Source organism: Thermobia domestica, chromosome 16 (assembly GCF_964235325.1).
Source record: "Thermobia domestica chromosome 16, izTheDome1.hap1.1, whole genome shotgun sequence".
Taxonomy (NCBI): domain Eukaryota; kingdom Metazoa; phylum Arthropoda; class Insecta; order Zygentoma; family Lepismatidae; genus Thermobia; species Thermobia domestica.
Window position 1 is genome coordinate 122,501,283 of NC_137469.1, and position 21,174 is coordinate 122,522,456.

A 21,174-nucleotide genomic window follows, 5' to 3' on the forward strand; every position below is an offset into this window, starting at 1 on the left:
TATTGGATATTAGTCTAGAACTTCTGGAAATATTGAATAAACGGTTAAATTAAACTTTCTCATCTATCTCAGAGCTAGATTGGGATAATTCGGTAGTTGGGGTTAAATGGATCTAGGTCTGATATGTATGGGTTAACATGTGTCTACCTTTGATCACCTTAATACCAAACATTCACCCAATAGCTATTGGAAATGATACCAATTCGATAATTATTCACTTTCCTTTATAATATTTCTAAAAAATATCCAGTAACAGTTCTTTTTTCTTCTTCTTCTTACTTTCTCTATTTTTCTTCTCTTCTTATCCCAACTTTCTCTTCTCTTCTTTACTTCTTCTTCTATTTTAATAAAACTGAAAAGGGGGTCGTGACTGGGAATTCTATATGTAATAAACACGGTCATGTATTTATTTATTTTATTTTATTTTATTCAGAAGTCCGATAAAAAGTTTTCTCATTTCGATTGAATCTAGTATGTTCGAAATTAAGAAATGGATAATATATTCCAATATAATTAGACATAAGCCTATAGCTTCATGAATATTTCCCCCCCCCCACCAGGGGCGAAGGATTCCCACTCACGATTTATTCCATGTATCTCATACGTTGCAGAGCGAGCTTAGTATTCTTTCTTTCTTTTTTTTCTTTTCCTTTTCACCATAGATGTCTTATTTCCAATGTCAGATATCAACAATGGATCATGTGGACCGAGCCGAACAACAGGATCCTGAGGAATCTATGCTTGCAGAGTATTAAATACTACTACCAGTTATCAAAGTGAGGACTTAAATGATAATGACAATTAAATATATATGAAAGAATACATACCTCCAAGTAACATGTATTCTGGTATAGCAAGGAACAGACTACAAAAGACACAAATTCACACACAACTAGTGAAATAAACTGAAGTGTAGTGTTTTGCTTCATTCAGAGTGCGAAGTGTTTCGTGACAATGTTTTTTTCTTCCTTTCTTACAGACAGGATGCAGTGACATTAACCTACATTTATTGTAATATTACTTTGTCAGCAGAATACTCATATGATACAAACAACATATATTCATGTTATTGATGACGGACAATGCTGGTGGTGGAACTTATACACAAACAGACGAGTCAAAATAAGACTTTACATATACAGAGTGTTCAAAGATTAATGGACGAATTTAATTATTATTTTCCTCTCATGTACGTGTATACAGATGGACAGTAATCCTTTTTTTCTTTTGGCACATAGGATCGTGCTCAAAACTTCGAGGTAGGGGTAATGTAAAGTACCCAAAATCCTCACATGTATTTTGTAAATTTATTTTGTTTATAGTAAAACAAGGAAGCGATATTCAAACTGTTTAGGAAAATAAAAACAGATAACGTAGGCATCACACCACAATTATAGGAAGTTTTCCTATACTGCAATAACAAAGTAAGGCATTTTATAAGGAGACCTGAGCTAACCTCTACGCTACAACCAGGAAGCATCTGAATCCCGGAAAGGGGTTGTGCTGGTTGAGTATGGAGAGTGGACTAGGGGGTTGGAATTAAGATCGCATAGTGAAAAGACATCGATTGGAGATTGGAATTAAGATCGCATAGTGAAAACACATCGATTGGAGATTATCAAGGTTGAACTACCTGTGAGTATTACATCTACTTACGATGTTGGATAGTCATAATGGTTAAGTTTCTATGCCATTACGATTTAGTAGATTTTTATAGTTAAAACCATTTCGAGTCCTGATAGCTTGTGGTGTGATGTCGAAAATATCCAAAATAAATGAATTATTTCATTTCTTTTCCTAATAAGATTAGTTAAATTCATCCTTGAGTTGTCTAAATACAGGGTGTTACAAATTTCAGATGAACTACGCTCTGCCCCCAAGTGTAAAAAGTTACTAAGATTCCAGTTAGAAATTTGTAGCACACGTTAGTATGTTATCATGTATGTTAACATGGATCGAATTCATACATGTTAATTTTCAAGGTCATGCTCCGAGTAAGACATGAAATGGGTAAAAGTTAACCTTTCATAAAATTTCAGTCTGAAGACCAGTAGCGGAAGTAGCTCGGGGGCAGAGAAGCCAAGCCCTCCCCCGTTTCTTGAGTGACAAACTAATTGAAACTTGAAGCTATTATTTATATATTTTTGTAAGTTTATAGTAAACTCATGATATACCTGTCATAGTCTGGTGTCTGGCTGGCCTCCCCGTTTTAACCTTCTATATCCTCCACTGCTTAAGACGACTCTTATTCTTAAACATGTATTGAGAATCACCTAGCGAAAACGCACCCTGCTCAAGACTGTTATTTCTGTCTTATATGAATTAGCGAAGTCGAAAACTTGTCATCAGAAATTTCATAAACGAGTTCAAACTATCATTTTCATCAAGATCTTCTTACTGAAGATTTCTATCTCAAAATCTTCCCTAAGTAGGATTACAAACCATTTATTAATTTCTAAATATGTATCTATGAATGCGGAACGCAATACTGGCTTGTAGTAACCACATATCGAAATGGTAAGTTTACGCATTAACTTTTAGACTTTTGTAATTGTATGACATAAATAATGCTTCTCTACGTCTTTACAAAACTCTTCGTAAACCGAGACAACGCAGAAAATGCACAAAGTTATAGAGTTCAATTAAATATCGCCTGTTTACAATTTTGCGATTTCAGAGCAACGCATTTTTTTCTCTTGCTACATATTTTACTTTGCATGGGATTAACATACTGGGCCTCATGCAGAGTCGTTTTGACGTATGATTAGCGTCATTCTAAATGCATGACTACTGCAGGAAATATATGTTTATGGCACTAATCACGAGACAGATCCACTCTGCATAAGGCCCAATGTTGTTAGTGACATCATAAATGAAAGTTTATAATTCTGTGCAAATTTATCATAACAATTTTGCTACCACAGGATTTATGTAAGAAGGATTATAAACACCATAAGCAAAGATAAACGTAAAGAAATTCTAGTGACGATGAAGGTAAAGTTTTATAGAATTGTGTTAAACATTATCAGGGAATTTTGTTTTGAACTTTCACATTCAGCATCATACCAGGATCCTGTCACCCCCCCCCCCCCTTGAAGGAAAGTAGAACGGTAGGTGCAAGCTGGAGTTACCTTCCGAGGCGAGGTACGTATGCATCGTATTTTATTTAATTTATAAAGAATTAGTAGTAAATAATAACATTTATATCATACTAGCATATATTACCCGCTTCGCTGGGTTGAAATGAAAATTTAAATGCACAACTCCATATCTCATGTGTTTAATACCCGTGAAATATGCTTGCAGTAAATGTTAACATTATATCGCCTGTCATTTATGTTAACCCGCCGAGTGACACGGTCATGCGGGTTGCATATACATACGTTTATTTTTATACCTATGATGAACTAACAAAGGATTTGTACGTTATGAAAACTTGAATGGTCAATTATCTCAAGACACTGGTAATTAAAAATTAAAGTGATATGATAAAAACCATCTAGGGTCCAAATCCTAGTAACCCCCCAAAAATGAAAGAAATTGGTTCAGCCGTATTAGCGTGATGAGCTAACAAAGGATTTGTGCGTTCTCTTTTATATAATAGATTACATTTTTAGTCCCTTTCAGGTGTCCAGCACCGTAACTTAGATTTTTTCCTGGGGAGATTGCACTAATACGCGTATTTGGGCCCCCTAGAAACAGTTGACCGTTAGTTACACAGAGAAAAACCCGTTCTCCGGACAGCGGTATATTATACAAATATACGGAATCCTCTTGCTTACTACAAAAATCAGTATGGAGCATACGTTATCTGTATGCCACATAGGCACTGCCCTTAGATGTTGCATCATGCCGTTGCAGGATGTCTGACATCTAACTGTTTTCCGTATACCACATACATTAATCAGCTATATGTTACATACGCCCATTTGTATGTGAGACCCTGACCGCCTATATTGTTTCAAACAGAAAATACGTATAGGAAACAACTTGGCATATTTCTTCCTCATTGGTAGCTACACGGTAGCATTGCTAGGTGAAAGTCAGATGGTGCGAGGGTGTTTCCTCTCGACGTTTCTCCCATTGTGTGCTTGTTTCAGTGGAGGCACAACCATCCCCTGTTTCTATGTCAAATTTTGCAGATGACCCTCATTGGAGATAGTCACGATACACCATTGGTTTCGCTATTATTTTTATTCCATTCTACACATACGATTTGGTAGTTCAATTGTTTGTTTGGCGACTCTATGTGCATTATTAGCTGAGATAAAGGCCTGCTACGGGTAGTCAGATACAAGTGTGCAACAACGCCTCTAGCGGCTAAATGGGAAAGGATATGACAAAGTTTGTCCTCTAAAAGTTGCCGTACATTTAATGTCCTTCCGAACGATTCCAACAGTTATACCACTTTCCATTTCAAATTTTGAAATTGCCCCCCGTTAGAGGTATTCACGAGACGGCACTGGTCTCGCTACTATTTTTATTGCATTGTACACATACGATTTGGTAATGCAATCTTTTGTTTGAAGGCTCTACGTGCAGTATTAGCTGGGATATAAGCCTGGTACGTTCTTATTGAATCACCCGGTATATATATAGGGTGTCCGGTAAGGAAAGTCAAATTTTTGGGGAAGTGATAGGGGAGGTCATTCTAAGCAAAAATGCTTATGTGAACATAGGGTCTATTTCCCTTCGTTTTGGAGATAGGGGTGGGGGTAACATTTTTCCCTCTTACACTTGCCTATTTTCGTTTGAAATATTCTAGCACACCCTGTAGTTGGGATTATGTTACATATTAAACCTCGTTTGAAAGCTAATTAAACAGGCTTGGACGTGGTGCACAGATTGTTCCAGTACTACATACAAGAGGGAAGTAACGAAGGGAAATGTTTCGAATTTCCCTATAAAATTCCCTTTTCAAAACAATTTTGCACTGGTCTTGAGTGGAAATACTGTCGCTACAGAAACAATATCTAACTAGGCGAAAATGATATTATGTACCGAAGATCCAGATGAGGTGTCAAGTTGTTAACTTCATTAGAAGTAATACAAAAAGCATTCTTCCTAACTCCTTTCTCTAATAACATACCATTGTTCCAACTTTCCATAGATGACAATGGTCACGACTATTAATAAATGAACGTTTTTATGCAAAATTGGAAATGCAATACTATTCCCTAACATACAAGAGCTCTACATTTCTATGCGGGAACACTAATTACAGTGTTGAACAACAGATGGCAGTAAAATAAAACCCCGTTGGGTCAGGTCAATCAGGTCGGATCACGGTTCGGGTCACGGGTCGGGTCGGGTCGGTCTTCAACCCGACCCGACCCGACCCGTTGAGAGCACTAGCTAGTACGTTTAAACACGTTCAGAAAGGTTAGGTATGATGTCTGCACAGTGACGTAACTAAATGTTTGGAGGCCCCCCTCAGGCAGCGTGTAGTGGGACCCCATGTCCACGTCCCACTTCACGATTTGGTGGCCCTCCCGCAATGCGGAGTTTGCGGGGCCCTTATTTACGCCCTTGTGTATGCATGTCGGACATCATATACATAGTTATTGTCGGTAATTTTCTGAATTAATAAATCTCTTATTTATTACAGATGCCATGTCATATCATATTTATATTCAGTCAATTGGCAGAAGCTCTGCTTGCCAATTGTCACACACTCACAATATGTGTGTGTGGTGGGGGTAAGGCAGTATGCAGTATTTATCTGCTAATGCATTAGAAACAACGATTTTCCATTTATACTAGGTGTTAATGATGCTTAGGGAAGCACTACAAGGATGATTGTAAGTACTTTTCTGCAAGAATTGTCAATTAACACCTTAAAACGTTGTATTAGGTACACTTACAGGAAAGGATTTTCTTCATGATCCAGCGGAAAATGTAGGTGCAAAACTTTTCTGATATTTAAATTGACTTTTCATTTCATTTTCTTTCTTGTTATTTAACAATCATTTCTATTCTTTGGAGAAATTAGTGTCGAGTACTAAAGTTCTGTTATAAATTTTCCAAATTGTGGCGTCTTTAAAGTTAACCTGAATCATCAAATGTTTATGTCTGGAACATTCATAGCAGTACCATGTAGCCAGCTTATCAGTGGCTACCTCGAACCGATAAGTTTTTTGTTGTTACGTACATAAAAACAACATATTATCATCAATGTCAAGTTCATATAAGAAAGTAATCAACGTACCGTGCCTCTTTACCTTTGATGCGACTTTGAAGTGTTGTTTCTAAGAGCATTATAAGCAATGGACCAGCACAACCAATTGGATTTTTCAAGAATCAATCTAGTTTTTTTCTCCTGTTTTCTATCAGTTTTTCACATATAAACGAAAGAGATGTTGGCGTCTCGATAATACATGGGTTCTCTCTCTCTCTCTCTCTTTTTTTTTTTTTTTTTTAAGATAACCGTATATATGATCTATATGGTAGACAATGTATGCACTGTTATCTTATCTATGAACAATCTATACTCTTCAAATAAGATCATTTTCGTTTTCAATGAAGGAAATAAATAGAATGGACAATTTACCGATAAAACATTTTCCTGTAGGCCATCTGATTATCGCTTTCACCCATTGTTATAAAGAAACAGTGATTTAAAGAAAGTAGTTGTTGAAATTTGTTCAGAACAGCGACATCGAACATTCTTACCTCGTATGTATACTTCATTTCTATAAACATATTTTGGGCATAGGAAACAAAGAACTTCACTAGCTTTTCTCTTTAAAGTGTGCCCCTGTTGGGGCTGCTGTCCATGTTTTTTTTTTTTTTTTTTTCAGTAACTGTCTCGAAAGAGGAGGAACAAGTTGCTTTGGCCGAGATATTTCAACAGTTGGATGCAGACAGGGTTCTTTCCCTGCAAAAAGGGTAGGTTTCATCCGTAAGAGGGTTGGCGGAGTAGGTCCGAAGTATGTTTCATGTATTTTCCGAGGGCACACTTGAAAAGAAATGCTCTAGTTGTTATATTTGAAAGCATTGTGCTTATGCAGTGTTTCTCAACATTTTTATAGTGACGACACACTTCACTGAACATCCAAGATGTTGTGACATTATAAATAATAATAATAATAATAATAATAATAATAATAATAATAATAATAATAATAATAATAATAATAATAGGCCTAATAAGAATAATAATATCTATTATAATAGTGAAACCTATTAGTTTTCATAATGACTTTATGTAGCACCGAGCATTATTGCTGCCTTTGGAGGTATTGAGTGGTACAGTCTGACTCGATTTTAACTATGATAATACTTTCTATATCGATGCAAAGTTGAAGTAGTAGTCTGAAGAAGGAAGTGATATACTTCCGAAACTGTAACATTTCTAGTTAATTTATAATAAAGATTATAGACAGCCTTGTATAGTAAGAAAGTGTGCTTAGTTTGTATCCATGCGATAATTTATATTAACATGAAATCAGAAAGCAAATAAGATCTGAATGGGTGGTATAAATAAGCACCATCATGACAATGGTTGAACCTGAAATCATTAGGGGGAACCTCAAATCATTAGAAACACCTACATTATGCGACTCTATAATAAAACGCATTACAAAAAATACATTAAAATTTTCTTTAACTGTAAGACATTATGGGCCTTATGCAGAGTCGTTCTGACGCGTGATTAGTGCCATACTAAAGAGTAAGACTAAAATATGTTTTCTGCAGTAGTCAGGCATTTAGTATGATGCTAATCATACATCAAAACGACTCTGCATAAGGCCCTATGAATTCTCGCTTCGCTAAGGACTAAATAGTACGAAATATACAGAAATGAATACAAATGAATTTAAACTACAATTTGTTTCACATAACTTAATACGTATATGTCACTCCATAATTCGATTATCCAGTTTTACAGAAGACCACTTTCATTGAAATTTGAAAGAAATATAGAACCTTGACATGATTGTGTCGCCTCATAACCATTCCCGCATTTTCAAATGAAACTGTAATTGAAATTCACTTTGTGTCAATTGAGTTCTTATTTGTTGTAATTAAATTTTGAAATGTAATATAGTTATTGCTTGTAGGGTTGCTGATAGTGAGTAAAAAGAGCAAAGATGGGGTGGATTTCTTTAGTTATACATACCAAGCTTAATGACTTTTAGGCCAATGAAAACGGATGATTGAAAATTAATGAGTGTGAAATTAAACTTTTGTGATCACCCACCGGGAATTAAATCCAGAACCACGTGCACCAAAGAATCATGCACTACATACTAGAACGGCGGGGAAGGCAAAGGTAAAATAGTTTTATAAGATCTTAAATGTTAAAATAGAGTCAATCCATCTGAAGTGGTCCAAAGATGGCGAAAATGGTTGCTCCACCATCTCCGAAAATTATAGAAATTGGAGTGTGATGAACCTTGTGTATGAGAAGGTCAACGACATTATTCACATTGTCATATGTACAAGTGTTGCTGAATGTCGGCCATCTTTGTTGTCGGTCGAGTGCTAATTTTTGCATTTGCAAGAGTTTACGAAAACTACAGTTGCTCAGAACGTACGAATCAGACAAACACCAAACAAAAACGAATGTTTACAGGAGAGACAAGTATACGGAGAACATATACTTTTGCTTCTACATAAATATACAGGGTTGCAAACCAATACATGAAATCACTAGATAAGGTACAGAAAATTACACTTTTATAGTAGCTGTAATTTGGAATGGCATAAATTGGGGGGTTCATAAGTTTTGTTCTGAATACTACTGCATGTAAAGAATCTGCAGAAATATCCATACTTACGATTCTACTGGCACCATAGATTTATGGGGATCCGAAAGTTGAAGTATGTAAATTTGATGCCATTTTTGGGGCGTAATATCTCAGGAGGGCGAAGTGCTAAAAATTACTGCTTAGGCCACAAAATAATTCTGTAAGTGAATAAACTAGTGCATAAAAATCATGACTGATATTACATGGAGAAAAAAGTAAGGACATGGTAAAAATGCGAAGAAAGCTCACGCGTGTAGCCTGGAAAAATTTAAATGCTTGATATGTTTCATGCTAGATCTCAAAACTACACATGGTACAACAATTAGGTCCTTTTTTGTTTGTGTTCAGTTGTGCAAAGGCTTGCGAGTGGCCTTTGTTCCGTCTTTCTAGCTCCATGATCATTGCCACATCTATATGGTAAGGGGTTAGCTCCGCGTTGTACCCACGACACTCATCATCGAAGTGAACCGCGATATTAAGGCACTTAATGTATCAGCAAAGTATAATTGTAATCCAATCCCAGTTAGGGAAATTAATGTGTTCACAAGTTTGCGTTACTATCCTATCCTGCTGAAAATGGCGTATTTGTGGAAAATATTTAAAATAATTATTGTTTCCTTCCTCTTCTATAGCATTACGGCAATAGCTTTTAATAGCTGTAATTTCAAGATCTCGCAATTACACGAATTCAGCAGTGTTGCAACTTTCAGCAATGTTTATCATATCTAGGGAACCGTTTGAGATATCGAAGTGTTGTAAACGGCAGTTTACATATCCATTACAAACTATACAGGTAACTAGATATGATATTTATCTCAGCATTCTTTTTTCGAAATAAAGGCTTTTAAAAAAATTAAAATGTTCAAGTCCTGGTAACTTCGTTCCTATTCATTCGAAACAGGTCATGCCATGACCATGGTATCCAACACTAAAGTACTTTCAAAGTAGATTATCCTGTGCATCTCCGTTATGCAGTATTTGCGTAAGAGGCATTCGAACTTTGGATGTTTGTGATACTATAACATTTTAAGTTTACGTTTGACACGTTGGTTTGAAATATGTAATAATCTGACGTAGTGCCAATTGAAAAAAAAAAACTTTATTTTGAGTTGGCAACACCGTTTGTTGGGTCTTTCTGTTTAATACATACACAGATGTCCCCCTCCTTATACTTACTTCGTGCAAAGTTTCGCTTTTCTCTCTTTTAGTTTGTCCATTATAGCGGATTGTCAAGATAAATTGTCTACCCTGTAGACGTGACAATGATCATGTAGCTAGAAAGATGGAACAAACGCCACTCGCAAGCTTTTGCACAACTGAACACAAACAAAACGGACCTAATTGCTGTATCATGTGTAGTTTTTGAGATCTAGCATGAAACATATCAAAACATTTAAATTTTCCCAGGCTACACGCTTGAGCTTTCTTCGCATTTTTACCATGTCCTTACTTTTTTCTCCATGTAATATCAGTCATGATTTTTTTGCACTAGTTTATTCACTTACAGAATTATTTTGTGGCCTAAGCAGCAATTTTTAGCATTTTGCTCTCCTGAGATATTACGCCCCAAAAGTGGTATCAAAATCACAAACTTCAATTTTCGGACCCCCATAAATCTACGGTGCCAGTAATATCATAAGTGTAAATTTTTCAGCAGACTCTTTATATGCAATAGTATTTAGCATAAAACTTATGAACCCCACACTTTATGGCATTCCAAAATACAGCCCCTCTAAAAATGTAATTTTCTGTACTTTTCTAGTGATTTTATGTATTGATTTGCAACCCTGTATATTTATTTAGAAGCAAAAGTATATATTCTTCGCATACATCAGTCTCTTATGTAAACATTCGTTTTGTTTAGTATCCGTCTGATTCGTACGTTCTGAGCAACTGTAGTTTTCGTAAACGCTTGCAAATGCAAAAATTGGCACTCGACCGACAACAAAGATGGCCGCCATTCAGGAACACTTGTACGTACGACAACGTGAATAATGTTGTTGACCTTCTCATACACAAGGTTCATCACACTTCAATTTCTATAATTTTCGGAGATGGTGGAGCAACCATTATCGCCATCTTTGGACCACTTCAGATGGATTGGCCTAAGAATTTCGCTGACAGGATGAGCACCTTAACTTTCTTCCTTGCTGTGGCGATGAGGAGAGTTTCATCGAAATGGGTGAAATAACGAATAGCAACGCTTATGACAACGACGTCTGATATCACATTCCTGTCATCTACGCCTGAATCGCCTTAGATTCTTTACTTGAATTCTCATTGCAGTAATTTGCTTTAGTAATAAATCTTCGTTTTCTATGTCTCCAAAATTTATATTAACGTATCAGACTCTTTGCTTCATATCTTGAAGTTCCCCAAGAATCTCCTCGTTAAAAAGAAAATACAAGATGTAGACCAGGCATATGCAAGTTGGAAGAGGAAGTGGATCAGAGAACTTACTGGTGTGGAATGCCGTACGAGACAATGTACAACATTTTCACAAGAATCGAATAGCCATATTGAATTTACAAATTGGTTTGTCGTACACTAATATCACAGGAACATTAAAACTGTTATAACGGTAACCAAAATATTTACTTACTAAAGAAAAGTAGAAAAGTGTCTATTTATTTACCATTTTAGTGGAACTCTTTACCACTTTGCCAATGTTCGGTGGTACACTCCACATTGGATGTTCCAAAATGGAGGATATTTTCAAGGCGAACATCAGTTATGCAAAAAAAAAAAAAATAATAATAAAAAATAAAATAAAAAATAAAAAAATAAAAAAATAAAAAATAAAAAAAATAAAAAAATAAAAAAATAAAATAAAATAAAATAAAAAATAAAAAACTTTCAGTTCAGTGTAAGAGATTACGTAAGAAATTCATTTTCCGTAACCAGTCAGGCGGACCTGATTAAAGTGCTCAGTGGGCCTGGGGCGGCCCAAGGGCCGGCTGTTACACATGGCTGCTGTAAACGATTGTCAATAAGAATGCTAGTTCTCTATAAACAGAAGGCGAGAACAACTGTAGTGGGCTCTGGAAAGAACAGTACTAACAGGATGTAATATATATATATATTGTCAATTCTAGTATAAATACAATATTCGTATGTTGTCTATTTATTTGTAAGCTTTACACACACGAAATGTGTTCAGAAAGTATTGAACCATTGGTTTTCAGAAATACTTTATTAAGTTGGAAATCTGAAACACTAATTCCCTTCAAAGCAAGTCTTCTTGGTAATGCGCACACTTCTCCCAGCGCTTCAGTTTATGGAATGGTGAGCAACTGTGTCGTCGCATACCGCATAGTGTCTTCTCTTGACTCAAACAGGGTCCCTTTAGGTGGCACTTTCATCTTGGGAAATAACCAAAAATCACACGGAGCCATGTCGGGTGAGTAGGGACCCTGATGACACACATTAATGTTGTGTTTGGCGATGAAAGCTTGAATAAAATTTCGCGGACAGTTTCCTCATGCCCAAATTCTCGTTCCATTGAATATACCAATCCGATTGAATGGTTACTGCTTGGGTATCGCCAAGCTTCTGGCAAAATTTGATGCAATGTCGCTGCTCAAGTTTTTCTGTCATTTTACAAAATAATAATGATGATAATAATAATAATAATAATAATAATAATAATAATAATAATAATAATAATAATAATAATAAATAAAACTGAAATCCAATGACCGCTTACTACACATCTTCACTCATTGGCCGACTGCCAGCGAATGACGCTTTCTGTGGGCGGGAAAAAATGTCACCATTGCGCATGACTGTCCCCTCTACATCTATACTGAAAAAAGTTTCCTTCGCTTCATTGGTTTACGCGGGAAAAAAATAAGGTTCGATACTTTTTGAAGACACCTCGTATAATCGAATACTAAGCAATAATAAATACTAATCTTTGCTTGTGGGTAAATTATTATTATTATTATTATTATTATTATTATTATTATTATTATTATTATTATTATTACCAAAGTAGATTAAGTTATTGAATTACAAGAAAAATGCCAATATGTCTATAAAAATTGAAGTGTAATTTACTTCTTGCAACACTAAATCAAAGTTTCATTATGGTGGGCGTTCGAGGTAAACTGTTGTTTTTCTAGCAAATTTTCATAATTTTCTGTGAGGATATTGTTTAGCTCAAATAATGAAATGTCACAAATGAACCCAACTTGGGTTCAACATTACTAGCACTAATCTATATTATAGAATTGAAACTATGTTTGTGATTCTTAATCCCTTGAACCGCCCGACCGATCTCGATCAAATTTTTGATGTAGAAGCGTTTCTGGCATGGAAGTGTTTTTAGCTGTTCACTTTGACGGTAGAACTTAGAGAAGGGTGAGGTGGGGAATTATAAAAAATAAATAAAACTTAATAAGCCTTGAATCAAACGACCAATCTCGATCAAATTTTCAACATAGATGAGGGTTGGGCCTGGAAAGTTATATATATATATATATATATATATATATATATATATATATATATATATATATATATATATATATATATATATATATATATATATATATATATATATATATATATATATATATATGCTTTGACGGTAGAACTGAATGCAAAGAGGGAGCAGTAATGCATTTATGATTCAGATTTGCTACATTTGTATCCAGAGTTGTGCTTACAAGAAGTGGTGGATCTAGCCCGGGCCAGGGACCCTAGGGCCCCCAGTTTTTTTGAGAAAGAAAAATGATTTAAGCTATTATTTAGGCCTATTTACTTTTGAAAGTTTATAGTAAACTCATGATATATCTATCGTAATCCGGTTTCTGGCTGCCCTCCCTTCAGGTTTTACGGCTGCCCTCCCCAGTTTTTACATCTTAGATCCGCCACTGGTTACAAGTTATATTCAACATTTTCAATTGAAATACGTAGACTATTGCGTACTTCACAAGGTTAGAAACGCTGCGGTCCAGGGTACTTGATTGGTATTGTTGATTTTTGTGACAAGTCTTCCTGTTTTTGTTCAGTGGATACTCACACTCATGTTACGCAATAATCTTGGATCCTTTCTGTTACAATTTCCTTTACCGATTCAATGTCATTTCTTTTATTCAATGCTTTTTTTTTTTTAATCTTTTTCTAATCTTTTCTTACCTAATGGTGAGATGTTATATATGACAGACAAGCCATTGTTATTTTGTCTCTTACATAATACAATATCCTTCCCTGTGGTTACTTATTTTGTTCCGGCAGAAAAGGGACTCAGAAAGTAAAGTAGTTTGAAAACAAAATTATTGTGAGTGCACAAAAACCGAAGGACAAAAGTGCTATTATGTATTGCTTTTTGTGCAAATATTGTCACCTTTCGCTATATATTTCTGTTCGTTATTACCACAACAGATCAACACGGGAAGAAAGCAGGGTTTGTAGAATTAATTTTATTTTCTGTTTATAACATGTAAAATGTATGTAATACTGATCATTCGATATAGACAGTGACAATAAGAGGTTAAAAGATCCCATTTCATTTCTTTTTCTTTTCTTTTTATATAAGTTATGGTTCGATCACAACATGCGCCAAGTAAGCTTTGAGTGGACAAACACCGTGTAGTAAGTTTTCTCGAGTGCTTTCAGTTTCCTCCCATTCTTCAATCCACCATCTTATTCATTCTTCTCGTCTGCGTTGGTCTACAGGGCACAACACGAACATAAAACTGAAAGATTTCATTTTCTTTTTCAAAGTAACTGGAAGTAGTTTTCTTTTGGATATGACAAGAGGGCTAAGTGTTGGGTTACTTCAGGGCGGGGATGTAAGGGATCATATACAGAAACGGGAGTTTACGGCCTAAAACCACCTCATATTTTTATAGTTTAGCGTATGTTCACCTTTAATTTACGGAAGATCGAGCGTATGCGGAGGTGCATATAAGCTATATGTTTGAAAAGGTTCGAGCGAATACCTACCAAAACCTCTAGAATTACGTCATTATTTCTGTTTGCTTCATAATAGGCCTTCATTATAACAGTAATTTCCAACTATCAACGTACAACGTAAGAGCGCGCTTTTTACAATTGGAGAAACAGCAGCAGGAAATAGGAGGATCAAATGAGGGAAGAAGACTAGATGAAATGGAATACACAAGTCTTACGCAAGCGTGTGAGAGTGTGTGAGTGTGTCTATGAGCTACTGTGTGGATGCTCATGGGTCTACGAATAGTGTATCTATAAATCATCGACTACAAATGTTGCTTTGCTAACGAGACAAGAAATAAAGAATTCTAACGAGACCTCGAAATAAAGTATTCTCGTCTCGTCTTGTCTCGTAAATTTTGCAGAAGATTCTTCTCGTCTCGATTCTCGTAAAGTTTTTCCGTCATGAAATGTTTGTCGCCTCGTTTTGTAAATGTACTTACAAAATTTATTCCCTGTTTTTTTAACTTTAACTAGAAGTTATTAGAATTATTAGCGAGTTATTAGAAGTTATTAGAATTATTAGCGAGTTATTAGCGAAGTTATTAGCGAGAGGTCTACATTTTAACATTATTTATTACTCGAGTATATTTTATAATGAACTGTGTATCTTTAAACGTTGATAAATGCTCTTCATTGTCTTCGTACATTCACTTAATCAATTTGTAGTTTTCGCACTATGAATCATGGAATACTTAAAAGTGTTTGAGATAGAAGACTTGGGCCAACTAGTATTGCTCATGAGACTCGCCTCGTTTAGTGGGCAAATCTGTCCTCACAGCCTGTTGGTTTCAACTAGTGCTTTTGGTGTTTACCTCTGGGTGCATGGGGTCCTTGGTTTGATCCCAGCACGCACCAAGTGAGTTTTGTGGTGGACAAAAACCGTGTGCGTGGGTTTTATCGAAGTTCTTCCGTTTCCTCCCTCTTTCTTCATTCCATCGTTTCCTTCGTTTCTAATCATCACCATCTCCTTTGGACTAGCTGGTATAACCGTGGGACGTAAAACTTAAAGATTTCATTTTTTTCATTTCGAATAAAATCCGACTTCTACGTACTATGGAACAAAAAACGAGATTTGTTCAGAAAGCGAAGAGCGTTCAACTTGTAACAAGTGATGAATGAAATGATATATTCTAGATATACTCAGGGGTAAAACTGCAGGAGAACGCGGGGGGACGCCGTCCCCCTACCTTTACCGATCCACTTTTACCCCTGGATATACTACATACTTTAACGTATACTACTCCATACAAATTCAAGTGCTTATAATACCATGTGATCCCTTTTACTAAACTACCGTTGCAATCGGTTGCCTCCGAAGTCAGTAGCCCATGCTTGGGGAAGAAAGATGACAGAACTTTTCCCACACTTACCACAATTCACTTTTAAAAGCTATACAATATTATCTTTTGGGTTTGAAGGAGGACTCGAGTCTTCCAAGTGCTTCTCCATAGTTAATGCGAATGCTTTCTGTGTGCATAGTCCAGAGCTTGATTCTCAGTGAAGGATATTTGTCTATTGAGATACCAACATCAAAGTTTTTAACCCGGTACTGCATCTTGTTCTATATGTGGGACATACCGGTACTGTTTTTTTGTTTAATTCCATTTAGGGAGACAAGCGCTTTTCTCTGATGTATACAGTGACATACATGGGTCATTACTACTGGGCTGTGGTACGTGTTGTCAAGTAGTGGGCAATCGTGGTTTTCTGCGCACAAAAGTTTCATTGTTCCGCTGCGAGTGCTGTGTCCATTTGTGTACATGTTCAGCCTTTTTTTTAAACTTTGTCAACTGTTGACTGATACTGAAAGTAAAATTATTAGCTTTAATAGTGAACGCTGTTGAATTAGTTCCGAATCATTGTGTAAGTTATATAATCACATAAACTGCTCATGTGACTTAATTGGTTTGTCCAATTTTTGTCACACTATGCAATTAGCATTTATTTGAAAAAAAAAAACAAAAGAAGAACATAAATCTATATACATTTTATGGACGTAACTTTCCTGAGAACAATGGAAACGATATTGCTACAAATGATGATTTCCTGGATAATGATCAACTGGAAGGATACACAGCCAGTGAGGAACCTGTTGCAGAACGTAGTGATATGGGTGATTCAGAACATTTCCGGTCTGAAGAAAGTAGACGCATTTTGTGGAAACACAAAAATCTTCAGAAACAACCCATTGAAACAGATTTTTCCAGCGCTACACAATTGTCTGAATCTATTAGTAAACCTAGAAGTCCTTTTGATTTTTCAATTTTACACCTGAATCTAAGGAGTGAGAAGGATCTCAAGAAGAAAGATAGTATGAAGCCACCGCAGTGATGAATGGAAAAGAAATTCCATGTGTACAGTGGTACGACAACAAGCCAGTAAATTTTATGTCTATATTTGTTGGGAGTCAACCCATAGGAGAGTGTAGATGGTTTCTTCAGAGAAGACGTTCAAAGAGATCATTGATTGTCCCAGCATAGTTCTGGTTTACAACAGTTCTAGTCTAGGACATTATTTTAAGTTTGACCTAACCTGTTCCAGATACCACGCGTTGTTGTGAAACTGGTGGCATTCAAGTTCAGCGATCAATGCTTATTGGTGCGCTTAAGTGAAAAACGAAGCTGTCTTGCTTTCAAAAGCACATGAAAGCACACAATTGCAACAAAGTATAAGTGAAACGACATGACAGTAGCAAACACCTTGTGACATGTTTTGAATTCCTGAGTTGCTAAAACAAGGCAGCAGACGAAAACAGTTTAGGAATTCGATGAATACCGGTAAGCCAGGTGCAAACACAGTATAAAACGGTTGTGTTAATTCAACTCAATTTTAACACAAGGCAATGGTTCCAGCGGTCTACCACTATGCGGTGTTAGTTCAACACAGACCCCCTGTTGAATTAACGTCTTTAACACACAACCGGTGTTGAGCCGAGCCGTTAATGAAGCACAAAATTGCTCCCTCAAAATATGTTAAATCGCCTATATGCATAATGTGTTTACATTATGCTGTGTCTAAAGAAACACTTTAAACAAGTAAAACAAATTACTCCAGTGGCGAGGGAAGGGCACGAACCATCAATCTTTCGATCACTAGCCGCGTGCTCTTTCTACTTTGCCACGGAGGCGATGAAGAAAACGTCGCTTGTAGAGGGATAAATTGTTGAGGTCATTTGAATTTGGCTAATCAGAGTGCTCCTTTAAGCCGCGTATATTCGACGATAACCGTTAGGGATAAGATAAAATCTGCTCGCCATGTAATTTTGTAACAAAATGACGACTGTCTATTTACTTTATTTTATAGTTCTTCCATATTCACTTTCAAATGATCGGTGACAGTTGCCATCTAATACAGTTGATGCGTTTGTTGCTTCTAGTACACAATCCCTTAGAAAAAGAAGCAATAAATGCATTAAATATGGAAGATGAAATTTTGCATATACCTGGATTTGTTTAAGTATTTCTTTCTACTGTGTTTGTCTGTTGCTTCAATTCATAACCCTTTACAATTAGACGCCCAACATATTTGGCAATCACGCAGAAAACAATACCGAAGATTCTACACTTGTATTAATTTAACACACAGGTTGTGTGTCATTTCAACTACCGGCATTTGACACACAACTCCAAATGGAGAGTGAGCTGTTCTAACCACTTGTTTGTGTTATATTTAAACACAATCGTGTTAACACATAGGCATGTCGTTGAAATAACACAACGATTTTTTACAGTGAAGCATTGAAGTTCAACTGTAATAATACGTCTTATTTCGATGAATAAGATTTCTTATTTCGTAACAGTTCGCTTCAACGCAAGACAAAGTATGAGTTTTAATTTGCGATAACGGCATAGCAGCTATAATTTATTTTGATGTTTTGCATTGCGTTACGCCCCTCAAGTTTTGCGAAAGCAGGCATATACAATATAAGACCCCAAGTGTAGCTTAGGCCAACAGAACACAGGGGCGGATCCAGAACGGACTTCTGGGGAGGCGGTAGGTTGTAATACTGCTACTTAGAGCTACTTTTAAGAGTCCAAACTCTGGGATGGGTTCTATTTATACTATATAAAATAAGAAAGTTACCTCTTCTGTAGTGGGGTGGGGGTCGATTGCCCCTCTGGCACAACAATAGTACGGTGGCCCGTTTCCCTTACTTGTTGTTTAAGACAACATGAAAATACTGGAAATCATGTATTGTTGTTAGTCTTTATCTATCGGTGAGAGAGAGACTCCTTTACGCACGCATTACTTGTAAGTGTTTGCTTTTGCCGGATTTTATTCTTACTTAAGTGCTTCAAAGTTGAAATTTGTCAGCTCTAGTATACAGAATGAGTGATACATACGTCTGGAACACTTTCTTCTTTTACTTTTTAAAACCATTGACGGAATGGAACTGAAACTGACAACGTATGGTGTGAAAACACATTTAACAAAAAATAAAACCTAATCTTAATAATTTAACGTCCCATAGTTCGCTGGTTAGGCTAAAGGTGAAGGATGGAACTGAATGATTATAAGATAATTGGTGAGATGATAATGTAGGTGAAAACAGGAGAGCCCTGAAAACCTCAGGAACACGATATTTGCCATAGCCTGCGATTACGTCAGGGTTTCTTTGAGCCAGAGATACACGTTCCGCCACTGAACTACTCTGCCACTTATTATACCACTTAAAATTGAAGTACTACTGCAAATAATAGCTACAAATGCCAAATTTAATAGACGCATACCTTTTTGTACAATGGTGAAATCATTACTTTTGTCGTTTAATGTGATTTGTTCCTCACAAAGTTAAGCAAACATACGAAGATTGGTGTCAGAAGGAGCCAACTTGATAGTCAATAATTGATGCGACGCGATGAGACAGAAGAAAATGAATGAGACTTTTGATGTTCTCTTCTTAGAGAATTGCAAGCGTTGCTCTTTCGATACTTCACCAAAGTTCACCTCATACAGCCAAAGAGAACTGTGACCATAGACTCCTCTTGATCAATGATCCAATAGGCCAGAGAGTTCCTCCTCCAAACACCGATGGCAAGAAAGCCATGGGATACAAAGTACTACCATGAGCAAAATAAATGACGCGTCTCTTTATTTTGAAGTTTTTTGAAAATATCTCCGTTTTCTTTATATGTTCGAAATTTCGGAAGGTTTCCCCAGCAGGACAGGTTAATAACAAACCCGTTTTTAATATTTGTGTTAGATATTAGCTTAAAATAAAGAAATTAGAAGCAAAAAACATTAAATCGACAGAAATCTCGAGAATTACCAACTCTGCTAAAGTGGGAAATTTTCAAGAACAAGAGGGAATTCTGCATTTCAACACGAAGCAGCGACATCTATGTCATTGAGAGAAATGTGGATTAAATCTACAAACTAAACTTTTAACGAATATTTCTAGTATGTCTTATTATATGCATTATCTGCAAACTCCAAATATATGAATATATGCTAAGTATTAACATAAACATAGAGCAAATAGTGGAAATTATCTATGGAAAAGGACGAATTGGTAGGACGATCGTAATGAAATGTCGTCTTTACCGGAACAGGCTCAGTTCACGTAAAGAAACAAATAGCTCAGTTGGTTAAAGCAATGAGTCTGTATGCTGAAGGTAGCGGGTTCGATCCCATGGAAATGCCGTTGTCATTTTTATCTCTACACTACGGTTATTTTATTTATTTTTTTATGTGGGAAAGAATTAAATTGTAACGTATGTGTAAAACTCATGACGATACCAAAAAAAGAAAAAATGCCGTTGTCGCACTTGCATTAGCGTCCCTAATTTTGTTTGCAAACAGTTTCGTAATTATTTCCCCTGTGCTCACTGCTCACCATATGCTCGCTGGCGCATAACGAATGTTTCCCAGTAAATGTTAATTCTAATTTGGAGAATTTTATAAAGTTTCACAATATTTCTCACTAGATACTCTTCTATCTACGTGTTTGGATATTTTGATAACAGATGTCCCTATTAAATGTTTAATTTTCCCTAGATGTTTAATTACGGAAAAGTTTTACAATGTATTTGTATTGAATTGAAATTGTTTTGAATTTACTACATAAGGTAAGTAGACCGAAGGAGGAGAACTCAAGTAATTGATATTCTACGTAAAATCAACCTATTGTAGAATGATGATGCTTCTTACCTTCAGCACATAATCTTTACGTTAGAGAGTCAGACAGAGAAAAATCCTGGTTTTTCCTCCTCTATGACCACCCATCTTAAACCTCTACATATCATTGTTCGTCTCACAAAATTTCGGTGCTCCAAAAACATTCAAATAATAATAATAATAATAATAATAATAATAATAATAATAATAATAATAATAATAATAATAATAATAATAATAATAATAATAATCCTGAATATGCCATCCTTACATAATGTAAGGATATCTTAGTTTCCTAGTTTAAATCTTAAATATCTTAGTTTAAAATGCTTTCTTTAGTACT

General features: G+C 35.8%; 1 protein-coding gene across 1 annotated transcript in view; it reads left to right on the forward strand.

The window, feature by feature from the left end:
• Positions 1 to 6,568: 6,568 nt before the first annotated feature.
• Positions 6,569 to 21,174, forward strand: part of LOC145673387 (lysosomal alpha-glucosidase-like) — a 137,222-nt gene continuing 122,616 nt past the window's right edge. Inside the window, exon 1 of the mRNA XM_081743045.1 lies at positions 6,569 to 6,675. The gene's annotated coding sequence lies outside the window, so the exon portion shown is untranslated. The remainder of the gene's footprint in view (positions 6,676 to 21,174) is intronic.